General features: G+C 37.0%; 1 long non-coding RNA gene across 1 annotated transcript in view; it reads right to left on the bottom strand.

The window, feature by feature from the left end:
• Nucleotides 1-1,617: 1,617 nt before the first annotated feature.
• Nucleotides 1,618-20,179, bottom strand: part of LOC122204461 — a 69,328-nt gene continuing 50,766 nt past the window's right edge. Inside the window, exon 3 of the long non-coding RNA XR_006195679.1 lies at nucleotides 1,618-1,937. This is a non-coding gene — a long non-coding RNA (uncharacterized LOC122204461). The remainder of the gene's footprint in view (nucleotides 1,938-20,179) is intronic.

Below are 20,179 nucleotides of genomic sequence, written 5' to 3'. Positions count from 1 at the left end.
TCTATACCACTGGAACGCTAGAACTTCTATTCTTTTCTATTACACATCAGTGCCCTCTCTGCCTTCAAAGAGTAGTCCAGCAGAGCCAATGCTATATACCCATAATGACCGCGTAAGGTGTCGGTCTTTTCAAGAACCTTCTTGTTTAGCCATTTCCTCCCTTCCTCTCCCAAACCCCAGCAACACATAGACCCTTCCTTACTGGCATGGGCTCCTTGTAGCCACCCTTTACCCCTTCCTCTCACAAACCAAACAAGAGTTGGTTAATTTGGTTTCTGGTTTAATTATAAAATGATGTTTTAGGAACTAAAACTTACTTATAACACCAGAGAATTATTAGACAGTGTTTTTCATGCCCTGAAAGATGAGTTCTTCTTAACTCTATGGCCATGACTTTGCGCATTTTGACTGACATGGCTGTCATCAGGTGCAAGACAGGTCCTGTGTGTCTGCAGGAGGATCGAGCCACTAAGGCAGGTCAAAACAGCCTTGGGGTTGGAGGAGTCAGGGTGTGCCTTGGGATAAAAACAGATGACTGAGATGGAGTCACTTATAAAGCCCGTGATACGTGAGCAAGACTGGTGCCAAAGATGTTAGTGCAGCTGAGATACAGTAAAGAAAGTGAGGATTCTGTCTGCTCTGGAGGAAGCCTCATTTGTCCTATTTCCCTGGAAGTGAAAGATTGTGGTGAAGCTTTTTCATAAGATCGCATTTTAAGAATGCGAGTTTGGAGAGAATGAATAATTTCCATCTGCTTTCATCTCATAATGGCTAATGCAGGCAAGAATGGAGCCATAGCTCAGGCTCCTGATGAAAAATCATATGTCCTTTTTTACATTAGTGATGAGTGATTTCCAGTCCCTTCAGTTATTTAATACCCTGCGGAAATCCATCTTGACATTCCTCTCCCATCAGCATCAAAGTGAGAGTTCTGCTCTCTGAGGCAGTCTCAAAAATTGGACAGTCACCTGCAGTTTCCATGCGTGAGTTTGATTGTCTGCAACTGTTTACACCCTTTTCAGTGCAAGGCTCAGATTCTAACCACATGTAAAACACAGGATTCAGATCACAGAATCAAATGAGGTGACTAAGACCAGGCTGTCCCCCTTGGCTGGAGTGATAAAGTGCCCAGAGAGGAAACAAACAAATGGGTATTTTCCTGATTTATATGATAGATGAGAATCGCAGAATTGTTGCTGAAATCCTGTGCTGCCCAGCATGCCTGCTGGAGAAAAGTTGGGGGCTTTGTGAGTGGCTGTGAATGAACACTCCCAAAGAAATAAGGATTTGAGGCCAGTTGGCCTGCCCCTAAGTGAAGGCCAACCTCTTGAGCAGTTTAGTTTAGCTACTTAATTCTTTGGCTTAAAGTGACATAGGTAGTTCAATAACTAAATGCTCTAATAAGTTAAAAGATAATTTCAGCTATCCTTTCATTTAAAAAAATATATTAAGCATGTATTCTGAGTAGAATATCAATTTAAGATGTGTGTGGGATGGGGTGATGAAAATACTCCACCTTTAAAAAAAAGTGCCAATAACACCTTAGATTAAATATCTATTAGAGTTGAATAATGATATGACCAGAATAGAAATTATGGAATCATTTATTTGTTCCACAAATACTTTACATGTCAGGCACTCTATAAAACATCAGTGAAACATTTGTGAATGAGAGTCACATTCTCTGCCCTTAACATAATTTTGTTCTAGAAGGATGCAACCAATAGGCTTGTAATTTGAAGGCAGTGATTTTCTCTGGTGATTGCATAGGTATAAACTTGCAGTTGTATAGTTCTGACTATGAGGCAGATATAACCATTGCGAGCCTTTACTGATGATGAAGGAATGAGTTCTTGATGTGATGAACCATCAGACCAGTCTTGTCTTCTCCAGAGATTTTTCAAGTGAAGTAATCAAATGAGCAATGTTTGTTTTATCTACATGATAAACAAAGTTGCAGCAGTTTGAGACAGCTTCCTCTCTACCAGAACATTTCAATCCCTGCACAATATCGATTCCTCAGTTGAATTCTTTTAAACACTATAATGGGGTGCCTGGGTGGCTTAGTCGGTTGAGCATCCAACTTTGGCTCAGGTCATGATCTTACAGTTCGTGGGTTCGAGCCCCGCGTTGGGCTCTGTGCTCAAAGCATGGAGCCTGGAGCCTGCTTTGAATTCTGTGTCTCTCTCTCTGCTCCTCCCCCACTCATGCTCTGTCTCTCTCTCTCTCTCCTTCAAAAGATAAATAAAACATTTAAAAAAAAATTTTTAAACATTATTTGTGCCATGTCTAGACTCTTAATGATGGATCTTGATTCTGGGGCATTCAAGTAAGATATTTCCTAAGTATTTCAGGAGAAAAAATTATTAACATTTTCTTACCTGATGATCAGTTACACTAGAGCTGTTGAATATGTAGAAGGAAACCAACAAAAACTGGGATAATGTAAACATAAAGGCCCATGGATGATTGAAGAGTATAACATATTTATACATTTACATAATCCTTATATAGTAATTCCTACTAATCCAATTATCTTGATTCCAAGTTTCCAGGGACATATCCATATGCGAACAAACTCCTTTCTTGGATTACTTTAAGACCCTCTTCCTCTATTGGAAAAACATTTTATTGAGTTGATTTTACACACATTCACACAACTCTTTTATGTTCCCTAAAGGAATAGTCCTGAGGAGTTTATCCTCAAAAACATAGCAAATGCAGTTTGTGTTTTGCCTTCAAGATACTGTCAAGGGCAATTCTTCGGGATTACAAGAGTAAGATTATTTTGGCATATGTGTGGAACTCATGCGGTATTTGATGCTTATTTAAATTATTATTTTGAACATTTCTTAAGTAAATGTCATGGCAAAAAAAATGGATCACAACTATGAAATATCAGAGTCCAGATGGAATATTCATTCCCTTCTGATCAGTTTCTTATTCTGTGCCTGCAGGCAAATATCTATTTAATATATATGTCACTTTAGCAGCACTTTCAAGTTGTGGTAAATCCGTTTTAAATTATAAGGGCCTGAGAATTGTGTGTGTGTTCAGTTAATTTTCTCTTTTCTACCTTTCTGGGATTGTTAAGAAGATCCCTCCAGAAAAAAAAAGTGTCTCATAAACTGAGAATAGAAAAGAAGGGGGGGGGGTGGTGGTTGGTAAGGGTGGATAGAGCTGGAAATAGGCAACAAATAACTGATAGTTGGGGAAATCCTCTTGGGAGAGGGGATTGTGAAACATAATATTTGGATGCTTGAAACAAAAGTGCCCCCTTTCTTGTCATTGGATGGAGTAGCTAATTTATTTTTTCCATTTTAAGGTCCTGAGTATTAAAATTGCCTTTATTTTTATATTTAAAAGCTCACAGAGCGTCAGCCGTGCGGTGTGCCCCAGCATGGGTTCTTCAGCAATGCTATTCCTAGAGGATGTCCTGTGATAAAACAGTGTTGTGCTCATGTAAGTGTAGGGAACACCACAGGTTGAAAACCATTCCAGAACTGGGATAATATAATACACAATATACACAATATAATAATACACCATAGTAAATAGAAGGACATAAGTTGTACAGGAAAGAACCCTGTTGATTTTTGTTTGTCAGGTTTCCCCCAATTATTTGATTACCAAACTCCCAATTTTATGGGCTGTTAGCTATTCATTTTCCTCAGAATTAGCATTACAAGTGACACTAAACTCTGTGGGAAGTACCCCTATCAAGTATTCTTCTCTAAACCTCTCTTAACCCACACTTAGAACTTATCACAATTGGAAACAAACCCACATTACTTTCTTATATCTTTCCTCCAGGAAAATTCTAGCCTTTGTTTCTCTGAGTCACAGAATTTCTTGCCTGCTTACTTAAGGTCTCCTCTGTCCTTTTCCTCCTCCTCCTCCTCCTCCTCCTCCTCCTCCTCATTGACTGCGCCTCTTGAGACCCACCAGTCCTCCCACAAGCAGACTTAAGAGAGAATGTATTTATTCAATACGCAAATTTCATTAAGCATCTTTCACATGACAAATTGTGTTCTAGTTACTCAGGTGAGAAAGAAAACCTTGAAGACCAGCTCGGGATCTGTCTTCAAGGATTTTACAGTCTAGCCAGGCAGAGAGAGTGTTGTATGCATTATTATTATAACCTGCAGATGTGTCACCTGCCATAGAAGAGGTATGAAGGAGGGGAAATAGGGGGAAGATGATGTTCAGGTAAGGGACACCGAAGAAGGACACATGGAAGAGAATGGAGATGATATTACATGTTGGGTAAAATCATTAAAAGATAGTTACAGAAACTTAAAAAGAGTAAGCATAGAGACTCTTCAATGGAGAGTCTCCCAGGTTAGCTGGAATATAACAAGGAGCAATGGGAACTAAGGCTGGAAAGAAAGTTCGTAGTCCTATAACAACGCCATGTGTCAAGGTAATGAATGAGGATTGGAATGAGGTGGAAGACAGTAGCAGGGATCACAGAATGATTGGATGACTTTATAACTATACAATCAAAGAATTAAGAAAATTAACTTAGTGGCAATTACTAGGAAAAAACCTCAAGTGAAAGAAGACGAGAAGCTTGGTCTCTCGGGAAGGTGGTGGAAATGCCAATGTGCAGAAAGAATGTAGACAGGCTCAACAAGACTTGCTGGATAATCAGTCGTGGAATGAAACAAAAGCCAAGGATGAGTCCAAGTCTTTGAGTTTTCTTGTCTGAGAGTTGAGAGAGAACTAGTTGAGAGAAGAGCAGCTGCTTTGGGGATGGTGAGGATGGGGTTTTTGGGTTTCAATGTATTCTTTTTAAGAGGCCATGGAACCTAGGGATGGCCTTTCCCCATGACTCATTTGAAACACAAACTTGAAGACTAATACAGAGGCTTGGGTAAAAAACACAATTCTAAAACTGCTGTTAACTAAAAGAAATACTTGAGATCATAGAGATAGATGGTTCAGATCCTCACGAGAGAATGTAGAAAGTGAAAGGAAGGGAGATTTAACTGGGGAGAAGGCCAAATAACGAGGAAGAAAGAGTCAATGAAAGAGATGAAGGAATGGTGTGAGGTGAAGAGAGATGGTGCCACAAAACCATGGGAAACAAAGGAGAATGTCTCAATGTGAGATGTGAAATGTGTACAGAGTGTGATGCTTACAGAGGTAAAGAAGGATCAGATCTGAGGAAAGAATACTAGGTCTGGTGAATCAGAAGTCATTACTGAACTCTGAGAGAGTGGCTTACGAGATGGCAACAGTTCTAACTGTAATATGCTTTGGAATCCGTTGGAGGGCTCATTAAAATAGAGATTGTTGGTCAGTTCTCCTCCCTAACCACCTGCCACTAAAGATACTGATTTGGTAGATCTGCAGTGGGACCAGAAAATTGCCACTAACAGATTTCTAGCTAATGCTGACATTGCTAGTCCCGGGACCATACTTTGAGAACCACTGTAATAGTGTGGTGGAAAATTTTAACAGGTGCAAGAGAATAAGGGAGTAAATGATAATCCAGATGTTTATGCAGCAGATGGAGGCAAGATCAAAATATGTGCTTATGAAAAGAAGATGGGAAAAGGCTGCAGTTCTGGGGACTCATCTAACCTCCCATAGCACCCAGCAGTGTAGCTTACAGGCATTAGGTACTGAGGGACTATCTCTACTTGGAAGACAGCCAAATAGCCATTTCTTTCTCCTTGCTCTGGTAGCTAAGACTTCTTACAGGTAGCTTTAAATGTAGTACCCACCTCTTCTGAACACATTGTTCTGAATGCTTCCATCTCTTCTCCCCAGAAACTGCCCCCAAATTCCATCTTATATCCGTAATACATCAACTGTGTGACAGTCACCCCCCTAAGTATCAAAGTCGAGCCGTAACAAGGTTTGAGGTTCTCTGCAAAGAGTTTAGCTATTAAAGGATCAGGGGAATATGTTAGACATCACTGTAGTCTTAAAAATGCAGCAATGCATGCATTCTTACATTGATGTGCTCAAGCTCAAGATCTGTTTTGCAAAGATACCAAAATTTCTGTTTCTCAGAAAACTGTAAGAACTTGGCAGTGTGTGCTCTCCACCAAATGCAGTCATGCTCATGTGTAATCCTAGGCAATACAAATTAATGCAACTCTTGCAGTTTAAAAAAGTCATTTCAAAGTCTGTGTAGTGGTTTTCTTTATGACACTCTGATTTTATTACCTATAATTTAACATACCACGGTGCTTCCTGATGTACTGCTTATGGACTTTTCATTTTTCCCAACTGCCAGGTATGTAATGCTTATTTGAATTGAGTTTTTCCTCTCTTTTTAAAACTCTTTAAGGACTCTGCTGTTTGCAAAATTGACTCTTACCTGAGTAAGAAAATGAAGAGTTACGCAAATGTAATCAAAGGCTGTCAGAAGGCTGGAGTTGCTATTAATGATATTAAGTCAGCTTCAGGACATTGAAAGGTCACTTAGTTTACATGTACATATTAGTTTCAATACAGGAAATTGGAGGAATGAAAATTCAAGGAGAACTACTAAGGAACACTGTAAGAAGAAAAAAGACCATATAGGAGCCCGAGTGAGTCTCTACCAGTAATCATGGGATATTTATTGAATACCTACTATGTACTTAACATGTGAAGGACACTGAAGTATAAGGCACATCCTATTCTTGAAGAAAACATTATCTCTTTGAGTAATAAGACAACATTATAAAAAAGCAGCAAAAATTTTTTGAAAGTGGGTGTTCAATGGCATGGTACACATTATTAGGGAATGTTGCACAGTGCATATATGTTGAAGAATAGCAACATAGATTAGTACAGTAAAAGCTAACTTAATTTCATTCAACGTATCCTGTCCTAAATGTATTTGACCATCATACTCTCCCTTTTTCTTCTTCTTTTTTTTTTTTTTTTTCAAATAACAACCTCAGTATCCTAAGGTGCCTACTTTAGGAAATAAGTAGGGAAAGGATAAAGCTAGACAACTAAAAATTGTCTTAACTTTGATCCTGCTTCCTAAGCTTTAAAACTGGAATAACAATGGCTATCCCACAGAAAGTATAGGGATTACAGTCTCTATGTGGGTGCACACACACATGCACACACATGCACACAGAATTACAGATCTGTCTTTATCCATAAATACTTCAGTATATTTCCCCCAAATGAGGATGTTCTCTTTCATAACAGCAACACAATGATCTACTTCAGGAAATTAGAATAAACACAGTATTATCTAATCTACACATCTTACTCAAATTTTGCCTGATTGTTCCATCTACCTGGGAAATTGCCTCATCCTTCCCTTGTCTTTCATGACCTTGACAGTTTTGAAGAGTACAGGACAGTTTTTTTGGTGCCTCTCTCAATATATGAGTTTGTCTGCTATCTCCTCATGATGACATTCAGGTTATGTATTTTTGCTACAGAAGGATCATTGTGTTCTTCCCAGTGCATCGTATCTAGAGGCACCTGGTATCTCTTTCTCATTGCTGGTGATAATTTTCATGGCTAGGTTAAAGTGGTACCTGTTAGGTTTCTCCTCCTTTCCTCTGCTTCACTTTGCAACTATGTAAATACCTTGTTATTAGACAAATTTACAGGAGCTTTAGTACCCACTGATGATTCTTTCTGAATCATTTATTACCCTGATGGCTTTCAAATGGTGACTTTTAAAATTCCACATTGAAAGCAGTTTTTAAAAACTGTATCCAGAGAGATGCTACTCTTTGTGAATGACTCCAGTTTACAAAATGCCACCCTGAAATTGAAATGTTTTATAGACAGCATGGGAAAACTACTCTAACACCAAGCTGTGACTGTTAATTTCATGGGCTAACCTTGGTGAGAAGGTATGGGAAGCAATACCAGGCTGATGAACAGCTATGCATTTCAAAGCTTCTGTTATGGAGAAAGCTTTGTTCGCTAACGTTCATCTTTAAAACATACTGAGAAATAGCATGTGTGGTTTGGTATAAACGATTTTTATGAAGAACTCCAGCTCTGGCTGCCAGGATGTGCTTCTGTTTAAAGACATGAAGAATGTTTTTTTTGCTTTTACTCAAGCAATAAACTTGTTTGTATATCACTGGAAGCAGAGGGAGAAGCCTTAAGAGCATTTTTGAAACAACCACAGGTTTTCTCTTCCCTATACAGTGGCTCCTGCTCTCTTTTCCCCTTACTTGAAAATGAAGACAAAAAATTAGTTCTTGTAACCCCTATGAGATGGATCAGACAAAAGAAAAACATTTGGCCCCTTTTTTGTTATTACTGTTAAAATCAAGTTTGTCAAGTATTAGCATTTCAAACATTGCTTTTTGAAATATGATCTTCATATACTCTGAACAAAAAAGCATCTATTTATCACATATTATGTTCCAGGTAATGGATATACTAATAACATGTTCTAGATATTGTCGTTTAATCCAAAAATACACTGTGAGGTATTATCCCCATTTACAGAAGACAAAACTGAGGCAGAGTTAAGTGATCTATATTTCATTTCCCATGTTGATGAGTCTTACTCATCAATGCTAAGAGCTGGGACCTGTTTTTTGTTTATTTGTGTTAGAACAGTCTTGAGCAGAGTTGACCATGCCTGTGGCCCAAGAGGCTCATTCATGTTTTCTACTTGTATTCCTATATCTGGTATTTCCAGTCCCAATATCTTCTCATGAAATAGAACATTCTATCATCCCTGGCAATATTCTAGTTAACAAATAAAGATTTCCATTTCTGCATATCCATTGGTATCATTAAAGAATATCTGATAGTATGACTTAAAACATTTACTTTTAAAATATTATATACCTTTTGACCCACTTATTGAATATTTTGAGTGTTTTTTGAGTCTTTAATATGCCTGGCACCATGAGGGCTCTTTGCATGTGTAACATGATGGTTTCATACCATCTGAATGATAGTTATAAATTTTAACTCCGCAAGTGAGAAAGCTGAAGCTTAGCCACAGAAAGATTTGCTCAAGACCAAAGTACCAGGAAGTTCAGAGTCAGGATTAGATGCTATGATTTCTCTGATTTCAGAGTCCATAATCCATATACTACACTGACCGTACCGGCTTGCACAAGCGTGCAGGAATGTGCGGGTAAGAAAATGAACAACATACATGGTTATGGTGACAGTGTCTTAACATGAATATGAGACACATTTCCCTCTATTGCTTTTTTTTTTTTAGTTCAAAATATTTATTCCTGATATATTATTGCAAGGTTTAAAGACAATACAGGAATGAAAAAGTGTTAGAGGAAATTTAGGGCTGAGGATTGGGGCTATAACCTTGAGGACAGAGTCAAAAAACAATATTCTTTTGCCATTGCCTAGTGGGCCAGTTCTGCTGAGGTCCCCTTAGTGGCCTTTTTTAGCAGCTTTCTGCCATGGGCCCTTAGCAGAAATGATTGCCTCTGCCTGGAATGTTATATTCCCCCATTCCATGACAGGCTTTCTTCAGGTCTCACTGTAAGTAGGGCTTCTTCACAGGGACCCATCTGAATTCCAAGTCTCTAACTCTGTACCTGGCACATAGTAGATACACAGAAAATACTTTTTAAATAGATGGATTGTTGGGTGGATCAAAAAGAAGAAAGAGGAAGGAGAGAAATGGAAAGAAGGAGGGAATATCAGAGACGAAAAGGGAGGAAAGGAGAGAGGGAGAAAGGAAGGGGAGAGGTGAAGGCAAAATTTTTGAGTGAGGTTTACAATAAACATATTGTAGTACAAAAAATTACTGGACTAGGTTGTTTGGGTGGCTCAATCAGTTAAGTGTCCGACTCTTGATTTCAGCTCAGGTCATGATCTCACTGGTTGTGAATTCGAGCACCATGTCTGACTCTGGGCTGGCAGTGCAAAGCCTGCTTGTAATTCATTCATCCATTCTCTCTTTCTCTTTCTCTTTCTCTCTCTCCTCCCTCCTCCTTTGCTCGCTGTCTCTCTTTCAAAAATAAATAAACTTTAAAAAAAATTACTGGACTTAAAGCCAGTAGAAATGAGTTCAGGAGCCCCTTTATTTACTTGTTTTATAACATTGAATAAATTTTCCCCCTCTCTGAATGTCTAATTTTTTATCAGTAAAATTACAATTTGAACTTGAAGATAAGAAACATCTCCGATTTCGTCGAACACTGTCCTTCTCCAGAACTACAATTTTAGCAGGTGAAATGTTCTCAAATCCCAATATACGCTAAGATGTACTTCTGTTCCAACTCCCTAAAGAATAAAATGACCCGTGGCCTTTGTGGACCAAATCACAATGCAAGTCTGTTTGAAAACAGATTCAAATCTGTCACTCCAGCTCTTATTTTTCTAAGCTAAGACTGTTGAAAATTCAGTGGGGTCATTAAAATCAATTCTTAGACCTCTATTCCCTTGTAATTAGTAATTACTACTACATTTTGACAGAAGACCAGAACAAACAAACAAACAAATAAACAAACAAACATGTAAGAGCCTTAGCTGCAAGAATGATAGGCTGCACCATTTATTTGAATGCATAAATGCCATTTTCTAGAAGGACTGATGTTGTTACTAGGTGCTTCTTGATTAGGATTCTCCTGTGGCATCCATGCTTGGTGAAACAGTGAGTGGGAGGGAGGGAAAAACAGCAGATTGGCTTGTATTATATAACTAGCGGGCTCTTGTACATTACTGATTAGATCCGATGTGATACGTTTTTCCTGAGAGGCTTCTGCATGTGCCAGCCACATCCACATCATACCAAAGTTCAGCGGGCTGTTGGCTGGGAAATGAAGTGAACCACACAGCACACAGCTATCATGGGAATATTTGAATAAGCAAGAAGTATAGTCTTAATAACTCCATAATGGGAGAGTTGTGCTCAGTAGATGTGCATGTATGCATGTGCACACTTATGCATAAGTTTGTCCCATTTGAAGCTGAACACATATTATGTGTTTACATACAAAAGTTCACAAACACACAAAGTCCCACTGAGTTTTAGGAAACACTTGGATTCCACCCAGCAAAATTAAAAAATCCAATCAAAACATCAGATTTGTGTTATATATTCAAACTTTAAACATGGTATGTCCCAGGATACCAGACTTTGAGTTTTAGGCGGTAGCTACTATTTGGTTAAGTTAGGCTAGTCTTGTATACCTAAGTATCCAAGTGTTGAAACTCTTCTATCATAAATTGGAAATAGTTATCATAGGAATTGATCAAGGCTGGGTGGTCAAGGTACAATTAACTCTCAAACCCTTAAGAGAAAAGGAAATGTAGTTACACATAATATGGTACCTTTTCATATGGGAAGCTTTTTAAAGTTTTGTGTTATTGCTGATTCTTCTTCTGTTGCTACTTACTGGTCATGAGCTATTTGAGTGTAGCAACTATGCGTCCAATTCCTTGATGTCTCCATCATAGCTTCTTGTCTTCACAGATGCTTAATAAATGCTTGTAATCATATTGTAGTGGGTCATTCATCCTAAATTTTGCATAATTTAAAAATGGCCACTTTGTGTTTGTCTTTGAAATATCTTTGATTCATATGTAAGTATCTACTGGTCTTGAACTTCCATTGAACCACCTAGTGACGTCCCCTTGGTACAGAGGGTTGAGCTTTCCATCATGGTAGGCAGCTACTAGGCTTCAGACTAATGCACCCTTAGCCTTCTTTCAAAACTTCTCTTAATCTGGGCAAGGGGCCAAAAGCTTCTACAGTTTCAAAGAGCTCTCCTCAGGCAAAGTAAATTGAGGTAGTTCCCTCATGGATTCACCTATTCCTTCAAAAATATTGTGCCAACACATGTGTAATGAAGTCCTTTCATTGTTAACTTTTCAGTTTCATGCCCAGAAAGTAGAACTAAATAATTAAATGTACAGGGGTCTATGGAAAAACCAGAAGGCAGCGCAGATAATGTATCCACAAGTAAGTGAAATGTGGTTGCACTGAGTTTATATGGTCTTACTAAAAACTATGTCAAGGTGCCTGAGACATAAGTGCTTTTTCAAGAAAATGGAAGAGGCATAATTTACAGAGATGTGACCGGGAGGTCCATGCTTCATGCATCCTAATTAAGTAAAGCAGCAACTGAAATTGCTTTCTGTCATCTGGATAAGAAGCAATTATAGTTACACTTCAGGTTGCTGGTTTGGTTAAGGAATAAGGTATTGTATTTAGCTGACTCCTCCAATCAATTAATAATAATTAATTAATTAGTGTCCATATTTGTGAAGATGGAATGTGACAAAGGGGGGATCTCTTAACTACTTAGAAGGTAGGGACTAAAAATCGAGTCTGAAACCTTCCTTTTCCAGATCGCAAAGTTCGGGTTGGTGATAATTTTTGTTTTATCTCTTACTAAAACTGAAAAAAAAGAAAAATCCCCAAATTGCTAAAAAGCTCGTATTTGCATCACTAAGTTGAGTTTTAACATGAGATAGAATAAATTTAATTAGATTTCTTTATAAAACACCCCCTTATCTCTGTATAATAGATATTACAATACAATTTGTGATCTGATTCCCAGTAGATGCTGAGTTCTTCAAGCGTTGAAGCTATGAGGTTTTTCTTGAAGAGATCCTAACTCAAATGGATCTCCGTAAAATTTGATGAGAGAGTAAATTTTTATATTATATTTTTATGCGATATAGGAAATTGGCAAATTTGTGTCTCTTAGTGCCTCTTGAAGTATACTAAGTCTCTTCACAGCCCATAGTTTCTGGCTTTTGTTGTGGTTTTTAGATGGCAACGTTTGCAAACAAAGCCTTTCACCTTTATCTTCCTGGTCAATCTATATGAATTGCTGAGTACTTGATGGGTGCAGTTGGCTGACTGATTGTTAGCCAAATTTCTACTAATCAAGAAAAACAAGCTTAAAAGGAAAAGCTTTAGAATAACTCTATTTAACTACTGCAAAAGGTTTGTCCTACTAAGGGAAAGATTTGGGCTGGAATTATCAACAGGTTATGATTAGTTCACTGTTAACTTCCCTCTATAAAAAATGAAGAAGCAAAAGGAAATAGTGTTGAGGTTTATAGCTACTAAAACCTGTATCTGATCATTTTTTCAATAAGTGGGTGAGCTAGAGCAATCTTTAAAGTTAATTAATTTTCAAGAAATTAAATTTCTAGAATGTGTGCGTGCACACACATACACACAGTGGTGTACTGATAGATAATTAACAACACAACAGCTCTCTGAAAGCGGAAATATACCGATGCCCTGATTTGTAGCATTGTCAATTTCCATGGTATAAAGACTCCACAGTGGCCCAATTTCAAACTCTCAAGGTTAACATCACTGAGTACAGAGTTGGGAAGAGAGGCACAGTCAGCTCTTACTCTGAAGCAAACCCACTCAAACCACTGCACACCCTCCCCTCATATGCTGTTGAACCTCTTCTATCTCTGAGATCCAATCCCATGAATCATACATAGAGGTGACCCAAAACCCAGGATAAAATAATCTAAATAGGTTGAATGATATATTTTCTTTTGTTTCCCTATGTTTCGGTCAATGGAGTAGTACAGTGAGGCCTGCCTCCTCCTTGTGAATAAGCTCATTTTAGTGAACTAGATTGAGTTGATAAATGAACTCTATAAGCATGAAGCCCTCACCAAATCTCTTATTTTGCCAATGACTCAGACTTACCAACTGACTGCTGATTGGATCGCTACTATTCCAAGCAGAGTTGGGGCATGGCCACCATGAGAAAGAGAAAGGTCAACTCTAGAGTACTGCTCTGAAGGTACTGAATCATCTGTGTCCCATGGACCTTACTCTCAGTACAACCTGCTTCTTAGAGCAGCTCAGTCTGGCTATTTGTCTTTACAACAATCTAGGACCCCTTTTCTTTATCCCTTATGCTTCAGAAACTGGAAGCCCCAACCTGCTTGAGAAGGGGAGATGACTCATCAATGGAATATTAGATGGGTGCCTAAAGCATCAGGTATAGATAGATCTGATTGTTTAACTCGGCTTGTAATCAATAATTGGCACTAAGTGAAGCAGGGGGTTTTAATCAAGGTAAATGAGACTATGATGAATAGATATCTAGACGGAGTCCAGGAAGTAATAGAGTCTAATTCAAAAAGAAAGGTTGCAGTGGTGCCTGGTGTCTCAGTTGGTTAAGCAACTGACTCCCGATTTGGGCTCAGGTCCTGATTTCACAGTTCTGGTGAGATCGAGCCCTATGTCAGGCTTTGCGCTGACAGCATGGTGGAGCCTGCTTGGGATTCTCTCTCTCCCCCTCACTTTGCCCCTTCCCCACTTGTGCACACACACACACACACACTGTCTCTCTCTCAAAATTAATAAATAAACATTTTTTAAAACTAAAAAAGAAACATTACCTTTAATCCAAATATGTAAAATGCTTCTGAGAGGAATAAAAATTACTTGCTTACAGATTCTGGAAATAGAGTTCATGGATATATACTGAGAACCTTGTGGTGTAAATAGCCATGTACCTTATAATACAGCATATCAAAGGGCATGGTTTTAACACTCAAGAAATTGCCCTCCTCTAATCAACAAATATTTTGCCAAGCCTACACAATTAAGTCCTTCATAGAGTCCATTAAAAACTTAGAGGTAGATTCATCCTTGATGGAATTTTATAATACAAAATTGATGACTAAGTGATTTAGCTTGCTTTTTCTCAGAAGAAAATAAAATACTTCCTTCAAAATCGCTGGGAAAATGCTTAAGCTAATAGTAGAAACTATTCTGGAAAAACTGTTGTAAAACAGGTTTAAAGCACATGAGTATGTATACACAGACACACTGATGTAGTAGGAAAAAGTATATGCCTACGTTTTCAGACTTGAGGTTAATTGGACACAGGAGATTGCTTTTTCAACCTGTGAGTCCAGATCTTTTCATCATGCCCACTTTTATATCATGCCTACTTTTATATCATGCCTTGTTAATACAATATTCTTTACATTTATGTAGCCAGAATAAATATCTTCTTATCTCCCTCTCACTTTTTAAACTCTTCCTCTTCTTTCTTTTGTCCTCTTATATACAATATTTTTAGACTGTATTTCAGTAATATGTTAAAGTTAATGGTGGATTTGTAACCTCATGTCTATTTTTTAAACCCTGTTAATAGTAAATACATCAAAGATGGGTCCCAATATCTTCCATCTAGTCAGTGAGTAGCAAGTGTCAAATTCCAGTGGTTTTCAAATTATGGTTCATGAAACATATTTTATGAAAGAACCTGGCTAAACATGTTTAAGGTGGGATTAACACAATGTGTACAGCCTTGACCCTCAATTTCAGGTTTTTACATGTGAAAAGAAAGTGTGTAAATCTCCAGCAGTCTCAAACGCTGGAAATGCCAAGTCCCTCGTTTAAAAACTTAGCATGATTAATTTTTAATCTTATTAAAAATATCAGCCACAAAAATAACAACAGTGAGTATGCTTTTTTAAATATCTACTTTGTGCCACATATGTGACTTTATTGAGTACCAATATTGTGTTGAATAGTACTCTAGATACTTCATATATGTTGCATCGATTTTTTGTTTGTTTGTTTGTTTGTTTGTTTTTTAGCAACCTGGCATGGGAGTTACCACCATCCTTTTTTTTTTTTTTTTTTTTTTTTTTTTTTAATAAATGAAGAATTTGAAGCTTAGAAAAATTTAGAAATGAGGTAGAACCAATAAATTCAAATCAAGCTGACAGAATTCTCTCTTACTGCTATGGCCATCTGGTTTTAAGCTTTGAAAGGGCAAAGACTATGTTGGTCATGCAAAGCTTCCTATTGATAATTTGCTTGGCATTCAGTGTATATAGCGTGAGTTGAAAGAATAAATGAGCATTTCTCCAAGTTCTTGTTAGCTGTCTTTTTTTTTCATCTGTAAAGTGAGAATTATAATGTTGATTTTTTTTAAACTCCCAGACATTTAATGAGACCATATGACTTGATGTGGCTGTAGGATTTTAGTTCCACAGCATGTAGCAGTGGGGGAGGAGTGGGAGCCCCAGATACAATCTAGGAAAGACTACCAATATGCTGAAAAAGATCCAAAAGTCCTATGAGTTTAACAACTCACCATTTAACTTAAATAATTTCATTGGTGACCAGTAAATACTCTGTGCTTATGTAATTTCTTTCCAAATGTTTCATGTCAATGTCAGCATTATAAATGAAAGAATTAAAATCTTTGGGAGAAATGGCTTGATGTAAAACTACCAAGTAGCAGTGACTATTTCCTGTGGGTTGAATTCATGAATTTGCTGTTATAGCTTAATACATTTATTCTTCACATCCAACATAGTGTTGTCATGCTGGGTTCCAAAATGAATGATCTTGTCTATACTAAAATCATGTTCGGTGTTCTTAAAATGCCATTTAACCTGATTAGCCAAGAAAAACCTGCATGTTATTTTAGCAACCTTTAAGCCATGGTAAAATTTAGGATTTTGTTGTAAGGAAAATAGAACTATTACCAAATAAGGTGTCTCTGTCCAAAAACAAATTGATGGCAAATTATTTTTAAATAACTTTAACAACTTCCTATAAAAGATAGATATGTTCATTGAACACAGTCTAGAAAATATAGTCAAAAATAAGATATGTATCTTAAGCCTAAGATAACCACAATGAACAATGATTAACATTTGTTTCTGTGTACTAAGAGACTTTACACTTTATAGATATGTGAGTCAGTAGAAAAGGAATGAGAATCAGACATTCTTATCTTTGTAGAAAGCTTCAAAATGTCATTTCATGTATGGGGACCCCTGGAGTGGCTCCTGGTAGGTAAGAGAGCAGTGTACATCCTGGTCCATGACTCAAATCCTAAGGGACGGCCCACTAAAGCAATGCCATAGCCCTAATTCTACTTGATTTTCCTTCCTAATTGAATTCTTTTTTTTGAATTCAATTGTCTATTATTTATGATCAATATCTGTACTGTGGGCATTTCAATTCTTATCTTTGTAAGGCTCTGCAGTGACTCAATGAGGTTTCTTGCCAAAGGTTCCTCATAATACACCATTATATACCTTGATTCATGGACTTTCTAATGTCTGAAGTACTGTTCTCAGGAATAAATGTATTGAAAAATCTATTGATTTTCTTTAATTTCCATAAGCTTAATTGGTGTAATTTTATTATGGCACTTTTTTCTTTTATCATATCTTTGTTTAGTAGTTGAATTTGGAATGGGTGAATCTTGAACTTTTTATTGATATACATCTTAATTTTGCGTGATTTTATATTTTGGTCATCTTTAAATATGTAGCTTTCATTCAATACTGAATTTTGTATATCTTTGGCATTCGAAATTTAAATACATAGAACATATTAAACAATCTTTCTTATTAATTTTAAGGTGCATTTTATTAGTATTTTATTTTTTTACATTATGAGAATGCCTTGGTCTCTCTCTATATATAGTTCAGTTCTTTACCTGGAATCTGTAGACTCCCAAAGCATTCAAGAATTGAATTCATAAGGTCTTTTGAACTTGGATAGGAAACTTATCAGTTTCTTCAATTATAAATGTAGACCACAAACCACATTAGTGTTAGCAAAATCTGTGAATTTGTCACCAATAAAATTCAGATATTTTCATACCACTTCACAGTTATTATAGCTATCTTAACATAGCATTACATTTACCACAAGTTTGAAATTATAGTAGTTAATAGGTCTGATGTTGATATTCGTCTTAATAATGACTTGCATATTTTATTCTAATAGCAATTTCTTATTTAATATTTTAACAGCAATATTTAGTATTTCAAAAGGATAGGTTTTCTTGGTAAATACAGTTTATGTATAAAAAACTATTTGGCAAATAAGACTTGAGTTCACCTATTTATTTTAGTCCCCCAGAGATTAGGATAATATACCAACACATAACAATGATCTCATAGATCAAAACATTAAGAACTTTGTAAGAATAAGCCTCGATGACCTTTAAAATCTGATTAAATATGTTTTTATTTAAGATGCATATTTTTTAAATACATATTTAAAATAGTACAGATTTTACCCTTTTTTATGTCATTTATGGATGGATAGAGGCCATATTTTCCACTCAGAAATAACATCTCTGATTTAATGGATACTCTTCTAGCATTTTCTTAGGCACATGCTTTACTTTTTAAAATGGGATGATACCATGCTTAGAGTTTTATAACCTGCTTTTTTTGTTAACAATAAAGCAGAAAGATCTTTATTATTAATTTCTTTATACATTATCTTAGTGGCTATGTACTACAAAGGAATTGTATAGATGTACCATATAGAGACAATCTTTCTTGAGACTTGGACTACAAAAATAACTTCTTGTGAGTTTTCACGCTTAAAAAGATGACTGTAGAACTTGGGTAGGAAATTGGATAGAAATATTTGGATAGAAAACTAACTTCAAAACAAAAGTAAATAGGAGTACTCTACAAATGATCTAAAAGAGGAAATTTTCAATCTTTCTATTTAGAGATGATGCTAATCTCATCTAGGGAATGAGTTACCATGATAATAAGGATCATTTCAAAAAGACCTAGTGAGCAATGGCAGAATTGCTTCCATGAGGAAAGGGAACAAATGTGTAGAAAACCATTCCAGGAAGAGGATTATTGGATCTGGAGACAACTGCTGACTGTCCCGCAAGTTTAGTGTTCTGTAGGCAGACCTGCCTCCCCTTTCCCACTCATCCACATCTCTGCAAAGCCAGTAAACTTCAGGAAGAGTACCAGAAAGAAAAATAGAAAATCTGGTTTGGATTATGTGTCTAGTCATTATATACTCTTGTCCGATACATGTTTCTGATTTCTATACTTAGACACAAAAAAAGGAGAATATGGAGGAAGGTCAGTAGGTGTGAAGTAAAAGGATCAGGGGATCGATGTATGCTTGACTTGAAAAGGTAAGGACCGAGCAAACGCAAGGCCTATACATTCTGAAGAGTAGAAATAAGTTGGAGATGATTCTTGGAGCCAAATTCTGGAACACAGAACTCTTAAAGGGGGAGTTGATTTAAGAAGTTAAATTTAAAAAGTGATGGAATCACCATACCCAGCAAGTGATAAGCATGTGGAACAGTTCATCTCCAAAGATTATATTTGTCAATATTAACAATAAAGGGGACCTAAAACAGATAAGTGTGTGAATGGTAGGGTTTGAAGGGGATTTCATTAAAGGAAAGTAGAAATGATAAACCCACACACCTGAACTTCTGAAGTTACTGACAGGGCAACCATTGCCTATGACAAAGCATCTTTTAGTGACGTGAATAGGAGCCATACAATGGACTGGCTTCGGATGTTCCCACTGTGGTTTTTTTGGTGTTTCCATGGCTGCATGTTATGTATGACAAGCCAACAGCGATGACTGCCAAGTCAGTGCTTGTTCTTATTAAAGAAGAAATGTGCCTGTACCACCAATATAGTATTCTCCCTAGGAGTGATTGTATTATGGTTCATTAGAAAATAACTAGTTTCCTATAGCTTATGCCCATAAATTTAAATTAACTGTATTTATTATTTCTACCATGAATCATGTATTCTTGCCAGTAAAGCTCATGCTCTCATAGAGTGGAATTCTCATGGCTGTCATTCTGTAGGCTCCAGGGCTGCTTCAACACCTACTACTGCACCACTGTGACACACAGAGCAAGTCTATCTGTAGGGGATTTAGAACCAACACCTTCCATCTAGATCATTACTATCTGTCAATCTTCATCAGTTAAGAGGGTTACAAAATAAGGGGAAAATGTGTCAGCAGGACTAGGAAATGATGATTAAAGCTTCTCTTTTGGGAATGAGTGTTGCATTTATGCTCTGGCAAAGAATAAATAGATTGCTTGGTTCTGAGAGAGCAAAGAAAACTGCAGAATTACCTCTAATTTGTGCTGGACTAAAGCAGAGATAGGTTGGATACCAGAACCAGGAAAAGGGAGACAGGTTCCAGTGAGATGTATCGATGAAACAGTTTCTCTCTCCAAGTAGTACTGTGTGTACCTGGATGGGTGAGCAGGCTGCCTACACAGGACTGTGCTTCTTTGACCTGCTTTCAAATAAATGGCTTTAGAAATCAGGGAGGGAGAGGTATCAATTACCCCAGACACTGTGGGATGAGCTCAGATAGTGGAAGCTTCAAAACACAATAAATGATCAGAAAAAATAGAAAAATGATAGCTTATTTTCTCGTGCATGACAAATGCTCTGCTGTCAGGTAATCCTACAACTAGCTAAGATTTTT

The sequence above is a fragment of the Panthera leo genome, chromosome D4, assembly GCF_018350215.1.
Source record: "Panthera leo isolate Ple1 chromosome D4, P.leo_Ple1_pat1.1, whole genome shotgun sequence".
In the NCBI taxonomy this organism is placed as follows: Eukaryota; Metazoa; Chordata; class Mammalia; order Carnivora; family Felidae; genus Panthera; species Panthera leo.
The sequence above is the reverse complement of the archived record's forward strand: the minus strand, read 5'-3'. Positions and strand labels throughout refer to the sequence as shown.